Source organism: Hipposideros armiger, unplaced genomic scaffold (assembly GCF_001890085.2).
Source record: "Hipposideros armiger isolate ML-2016 unplaced genomic scaffold, ASM189008v1 scaffold_91, whole genome shotgun sequence".
Lineage (NCBI taxonomy): Eukaryota > Metazoa > Chordata > Mammalia > Chiroptera > Hipposideridae > Hipposideros > Hipposideros armiger.
This window is the reverse complement of record NW_017731441.1, coordinates 1,407,457-1,415,412: the sequence shown is the minus strand read 5'-3', so window position 1 is coordinate 1,415,412 and position 7,956 is coordinate 1,407,457.

Genomic DNA, 7,956 nt, shown 5'->3' with positions numbered 1-7,956 from the left:
CCTCTGGCGTCCCAAGCCAGTTCTTAACCATCGTGCCACTCGGCTGGCCCTAAATTACCTTTTTTAGTGTCGGGTTTCTGAACTAAAAAGTCAGGATAACTATTACTTCACTAATAAGACTTGCCTCTTAGCACAGGTTGTGAGAATTAAATGAGATGATGCATGTAAAATACTCCCTCTGAAGTACACTTAGGTTTTGGATTCACAGCGGTGGTCTACAAACATATTTGATCTCACAGTCCCATAAGTGAAAATATTTGAGCAAAACCTCTTAATGCATGAATATATATTTAAAACTATATATAAGTACTACCATGCTAACATATTACTTATATTATAAAACATACGCAACAATAAAAATGCTTAAAGGATGAGTTGAAGATTAAACAAATAATGCTCTAAAGTAATTTTGTGTTATTTTACTTGTTTATGGTACAGAAAAATCTTTTGATCCTCACTAAAATAGTACTGTTATCCATAAATATATTTTTTGTGCAGAGTGATTGAACACACTTCACTCTTTTTGATTCTCTTAGTTTAACATTTTCTGAGACAGCATTTGAAGGTCTGATTCTAAGTTGTTTATTTTGATGCTTGATTTTAATGGCTGTCCAACTTGTAAAAAGTACTCTTCAGAGAAGCTCAAATCCAAATAATAATAAATAATTGACTTACTAAATCATGTTACTCATTTTTCAATTTTATCCACCAATTATGCAAACATTTTTTGTTGAAACTCAGCTAGTAAATTTCCATCTTCCCTGATGTCAATTAGTTGTTCTTGCAAATTAGTCATAAAGCACTACATACTAACATTTTTTAGCAAATGGAATTACAACCCACCATTGCTGGGAAGATTGTTAAATAAGATGGAAAATGATTTCTCTATTTTTTAAAGTATGCAGGCAGGAGCATTTTTATAGATGACACACATTATGTTGGGCAACAGTAATAATTTTAGCCCATTTGTTTTCAAAAATTTCTCTCAAGTTTCTTTCAAAAAACTGCTGAGCCCTGCCGAGTGGCTCAGTTAGTTAAGAGCGTGAGCTATGAGCAACAGGGTCGCCAGTTCGATTCCCACATGGGCCAGTGAGCTGTGACCGAGCTGAGCTTCCAACAGGTGGCCAGATGGCTCAGCTGGTGACAGCATGTGCTCTTAACCACAAGGTTGCCGGTTTGACTCTCGCATGGGGTAGTGGGCTACACTGCGTCCCCCTGCAACTGAATTGAAAGCGGCAACTGGACTTAGAGCGAGCTTGCACCCTCCACAACTAAGATTGAAAGACAACAACTTACTTGGAGCTGATGAATCCTGGAAAAACACAATGTTCCTTTTCCCCAATTCCCCAACACTGTTCCCTTCCCCAATTCCCCAATAAAATCTTTTAAAAAGAAAAAGAAAACTGTCAATTTCTTACTCATTATTTTTTTTTTTAATCACCTTTATCTTGGAGGTAACTTTACAGGAGAAACCTGAGGACAGGACCTTAATCAGGAAATCAAGGTTAACATCACCAGCAGTGAGACATACCGATCTCATGTGCCCCTGAGATGAGGGGCTGAGAAGGACCCAAGACCACCTCATGGCATTCCTGCCAAAGTTGGATCACCTCAATCTATTTCCTGAGAAAAAATCAGACAAACCCAAAGAGAGACATCCTAAAATATAACTGGTCAGTCTTCTTCAAAAGTGTCAAAGTCGGGCCAGCCAAGTGGCTCAGTTGGTTAGGAGCATGAGCTCTGAACAACAGGGTAACCAGTTTGATTCCCACATGGGCCGGGGAGCTGTGCCTGAGCTGAGCTGCCGCTGAGTTGGCAGGTGGTAGGATGGCTCAGCTGGTGAGAGCACGTGCTCCTGGTGGTAGGGCTTCCGTTTTGACTCCCACATGGGATGGTGGGCTATGCCCATCCGCAACTAAGATTGAACACAGCACCTTGAGCTGAGCTGCCGCGAGCTGCCGATGGGCGGCCGGATGGTGACTGGACTTGGAGCTGAGCTAGCTGCGCCCTCCACAACTAAGATTGAAGGACAACAACTTGGCTGTCCCCCTTCCCTGTTCCCCTTTCACAATTTCCCAATTAAATCTTTAAAAAAAAAAAAGGTGTCAAAGTCATGAAAGACAAAGAAAGACTAAGGAACAGTCCCAGACTGGAGAAATCGAAGGAGACAGACACCACAACTAAATGCAATGGGGCTCCTGATAGGAAAAGGTCATCCATGGGAAAACTGGAGGAATATGGATAAGGTCTGCAGATTAGTTAATAGTTGTGCAATGTTAATTTCCTGGTTTCAATCATTGTACTGGGGTTGTGTAAGTGTTAACATTAGGGAGAAATAGCCGAAGGGTATAGGGGAACTCTCTGTGCTAGTTTTGTAATTTTTTTGTAAATCTGCAATTATTTTAAAATAAAAAGTTAAAAAAAGGAACATCTATACTTTTATCCAACTGTGTAGCAAATCTCCCACACTGTGTAATGTGTTCCAACCTATTTCTTTCAGTCTTCATCAATGTTTTCTTCATGCGTTCCAACAGTATTTTATGACAAAGGAATCCATAATTTGCCACCCTATTATTTTCTTTGTATTTCAGCTATTTGAAGCACAGTTGGAAGTGCTTCTTCAATAGTATTTGACAAAAATTACTGCTAACAGGTTCAAAAACTCAAAAGAGGCTTCTGGAAATGTGTCAAGTATTTAGTGAAACTTCATAATGTACTGTATTTAGGATCTTAAATATGGTAAAATTTTGTATTCATTTGAAGTGTTTAATCCTTAAGTGTCTTGCTCATCTCAATGATTTCATATCATTATGAGCTAATATTTCAAAACACGACATACACTTAGAAGAAAGTTATCCTTAATGATTGTGAGTGATTGTTTTGAGTCTTGTGGCGTTGTCAGACTTGAGTAGGTTGTCATTGTTTTTCCCTGTAGAGTGGCCAACAGAAGTGTGTGTTAGAAGTGACCTTTGCCATCTCGTTGTTTGCTTGGGTTTGTGTCATCAGTATGATTGTCAATCTGTGCAGGATTTTTTTTTTTAAGTCAGTGCTCCACTTTGCAAAGATTAGTTTTTCTTAAAACCAGATAATTTGTAATTCCAGTTAAACAGACAACACCAAGACAATAAGAATCTGAAAAAAAGGCACTAAGGTGCCACTATCAACCCTCAGACTGGGAAATTCCAGCCAGGACACCCTCACATTCACATGAGAGTGACCACCTGACAGGCTAACTCAGCTAGGGCCCTAGTGTCACTCTGAATATTAAATTCTAGTTAAAGTTAGTTTCTTTATTTTTTATATGAAAAATAAATATCAATAGAAGTCCAGATTATTTTCTCCCCACGCTCCAAAGCTGTCCCATAGCCTTAGCATCATGTGGCTCTTTAAATAAAACTGTAAATTAATTGAAAGTAAATAAAATTAAATTTTAGTTATGCATTTTCACCAGCCACATTTCAAATGTTCAATAGGCAAGGGCTGCTATATTGCGCAGAGCTGATACAGAACATTTCCTTCATCGTGGCAATTTCTGCCTGACTGTGATACTCCAGTGGATTGTCCTATGGACTGCTGTTCACAGCTGGCTGCTTTAGAGTAGCGCTAAAGATCTATAGGGCATGAGCCGCGACAGGAACTAAAGGTCTCCTGGCAGGAGCCCTGAGCTGTCAGTGCCCAAACTGTGTGTGTCGTCCACGTTTGGGAAGCCTTCCTGCCAAAGGCACTCCCTCTCCACCATCCTTTCATTGGGAGTGTTCTTTTCATTACTTTGCTCTCACCCAGCAGTTTGAGAAGCCAGGGTGACACTGTGAGGCTCTTGTGAACTCTCTGCTGGGGTGTGTGAGAGCTAAGCTCAGGGCCTGAGCTTCGTCCTGATGCCAGCTGAGGATCAGTGTGCTCTTAGCAACATCTGAAAAGACCAGCAGCTACCTTGGGTTCCATTCCTTATAAATCATAGGCAAAATAATAGCTCAAGCTGCCAAAACAGAGAAAGGATTATTAACTGTCCTGTGATTTATTATGGGACAGCTTATTAAGATGTCAAAGAAATCCAATTTTGGATGAAAACCCTTTAGAAGGTGTAACTAAGTCCATGGAATGGAAAGAAGGCAGTGTGAGCCCTGCACAAGCTGAAGGTGGGGGTGTGGAGGTGGCACAAGGGGGCATCTGGAAGAAGGGAAGGGGGTCTATAAGGACAAGAGGAGCAAAGGGAGACAGACAAGGTGAAGCCTGCCATAGAAACTGTCTGCTTTACCGTTTAGGCAAGAGCTGGCCCCACAGAAAGTTTTCCAGGTGACTGAAAGTATTAAGTTGGCATGTGCTGACCTATATTTCCAGCATAAATTATTGTTTGCCTGGGCAAGGAGGCAAACACTACTTTCCAATGCTGGAAAACTGAGATCGGTGAGTGCCGAGGAAGCCATAAAAAAATCAGCCAGAGCAGCCCAACATGGCACTGAATGGGAAAGAAAGTCCTTCTCTGAAGAAATGTCTCACTCTGGAGGCAGGAGTCTTAGGTGGCACGGTCATTGCATATCCAGCTGTAATGGCAAGGAGAGGGGAAACATTAACGAAATACAGTTCAGGAGGAAAGAAGTCTCTCCTGGCCACTTTTCACAAGGAAACGGCAGAGAACGTGATGCAGTTGGGGTTCTTTTCATTTGCTTTTGCCTTGTGGATCTGGTCCTGAAGGGAGAAAGAAATATGGGAGGTTTGAGCGCCTTGATGCTGGTGGACATTGGAAGATGTATAGCTGATTTCTGTAACAGGAAATAACATCTGTTTTTACTCAGGGACCAAATAATATTTTTCAAAGTCTGGCTGAGCAATTGGGTTTTCTTTTACTGGCAAACCCAGCATGGTGCCTTATAAATCTGAAGCTAACACCTTTTTCTTAACTTGTTCCTTCTGCTGACATATTGGAAAACAGAAAAGCTTATATTCTTCCCTCCATGCGTGGTCCTGTAAGTTCCCTAAGCACTAGATGAAATTTCTACCAGCTCAGGGGAGGGGAGCCTGATGCTGTCTGCAGCTTGTCTCCTAGTCCCCTCAAACCTTCATCCAGACCTAGTATCCCCTTCTCACACAAAGCTGACAATGCAGTCTCCTCTCCATCCTGATGCCACTTTGCCCTTCCTTGGTCAAAACCATGGTGCCCAAGTGGAAAGGGGTCTTTGCCCAACAGGGGAAGAGAACTAAGTTACTTTTTAAAAATGAAGGTCTACATGCACACAATACAGCATAAAAAGCACACTAACCTTAAGTGCACAACTTGATTATTCCCGTGTTTATATACCAGGTCAAGCTTCTAGAACATTCTCAGCACCAGGAATTTTCTTTTGCCCACCCTCCTACTCCATTACCCACCCCACCCCGGGGCAACCACTATTCTGATTTCTGTAAATGTTGATTCTTCCCATGACCCAGGTACTCACTATGGGATAACTCATCTCTCAAGAGGAGCTCATGTTAACCAAGTTCATAAGTTGGATGTATAGAATAGTGATGCCAATTTATTGATTTGTAGTTAGGAATGCAATTTTCCCAGGTGCTATTCCCTTCTGGCAAAGCCTCTGTCTTGCCAGGAGGATGAGACAGATTCCAAGTCAACTTCCTAAGACTCTCACTCCCCCAGGCAAGGGCTGCTGAGCTTCGTTGACATTTGTTGCGATGATTCTTCTTCTTGTAAGCTTCCTACCAACAATTCTTTAAAAATACAATAAGCAAACACTAACATAAAGAAGACTAACAATACCAAGTGTTGACAGGGATGTGGAGCAACTGGAACTCTCAGACCCTGCTGCTGGAGTGTACCTTGGTAAAACGACTTTGAGAAAAGTGCATTGCGGTATCTATAAAACGAAACAAATGCCTATCTTAAGACAAAAAAAATTGTTTCTGGGTTTATACTTAGCAGGCATGCATGTGCTCACCAAAAGACATGTGCTAGAATGTTCACACTAGCTTTATTTGTAAAAGCCCCAAACTGGAAGTTACCCAAAGGCCCATGTGTGGATGAATGGATAAATATAATGAAATACTATTTCCTAATGAAGAAGAAAGATAATAATGACACATCTAGTAAGTGGCAGAGCCAGGATTTGGACCCAGGCCCGGTGGTGCCAGAGCCTTGCTCTTAAACATTAGATTCTCCTGCCTCTCAACACAACGCAAGTCACAGTACTCTCATATATTGCTTGTGGGAGTACAATTTGAAGAGCCGTTTTGGAAAGTGAGTTAGTAGTCTGTAATAAAATATAAATGCATTTGTCATAAAAACTAGCAATTAGTCCACTGACACTGACACAAAGAAATGTGTGTAAGCACAGTTGTAATAGAAAAACAATAAATAAACTGTCACATAATCATTAGATGGAATGCTATTACAGCCATTAAGATCATAAACTTTATGTGCATGTATCTATTCAAAATATGAATAGATCTCATGTTTGATCTGCATGATCTCAAAAACATGAATAAATTCTAAAAATATAATGTGATTAACAGAGTAAAGATGCAATCCACAGAAAGGGAGGGACAATATTTGCTAATCATATATCTGATAAGGAATTAATATAAATAATATTTAGAGAACTCCTAAAACAACAAGAAAACAAACAAACTGGGAGGCCAGGTGGCTCAGTTGGTTAGAGGGCATGCTCTTAACAGCAAGGTTACCGGTTCAACTCCTGCATGGGATGGTGGGCTGCACCCCCACACACAACTAGATTGAAAACGGCAACTGGACTTGGAGCTGAGCTGCACCCTCCACAACTAAGACTGAAGGACAACAACTTGACTTGGGGCTGATGGGTCCTGGGAAAAACACACTGTTCCCCAATAAAGTTAAAATAAAAAAAAAAAGAAAAAAGAAAACAAACATAAAAATTGGGCAAAGGACTTAAATAGACATTTCTCAAAAAAGATATACAAATGTCCAATAAGCAAATAAAAAGGTGCCCAATATCACTAATAATTATGGAAATGCAGATTAAAACTATAATGATATACCTACCTCACACTCATTAGGATGGCTACTATTTAAAAAAACACACCAAAAACCAGAAAATAACAAATATTAGTGAAAAATTGAAATGCTTGTGCACTGTTAGTGCTAATGTAAAATGATATAGCCCCTGTGGAAAACACGACGGTGGGTTTTCAAAAAAATTAAAAATAGAATTATCATATGATCCAGCAATTCCTCTTATGAGTATATACCCCAAAGAATTGAAAGCAGGGTCTTGAAGAGGTATTTGTACACCCATGTACATAGCAGCATTATTCACAATAGCTAAAAACCTAAGTATCTATTGATAGATGAATGAATAAGCAAAATACAGTATATGCATACAATGAAATGTTATTCAGCCTTAAAAAGGAAAGAGATTCTGACCCATGCTACAACATGGATGGACTTTGAGGACTTATGCTAAGTGAAATAAGCCAGTGACAAAAATACAAATACCATGTGATTCTACTCATGTGAGGTACTTAGAGTAGTCAAATTCATAGAAACAGAAAGTAGAATAGTGGTTGTCAGGCCCTGGGGAAGGGGAGAATTGGAGTCATTGTTTAATGAGGACAGAGTTTTAGTTTTACAAGATGAAAACTTATGGAGGTGGATGATGGTGATGGTTACACAACATCACGAATGTATTTAATATAGCTGAACTGAACATTTAAAAAGTGATTAAGATAGTAAATATGTTATATGTATTTTATCATAATAAAAAAACTATTAAAAAAGAAAAAAATAGCAAAATATCTTTATGACCAGAAAGTAGGGAAATATACTTTAACCAGGACACAAAAACACTGTCATGAAAAAAAAGGTGCATCTTTTTTTGTTTTGTTTTTGTTTTTGTTTTTTTTTTGTAGAGGGCAGTGTCACTGGCCCTCCTATGTGGGATCCAAACCGGGGCCCTCTGGCGTCCCAAGCCAGTTCTTAACCAT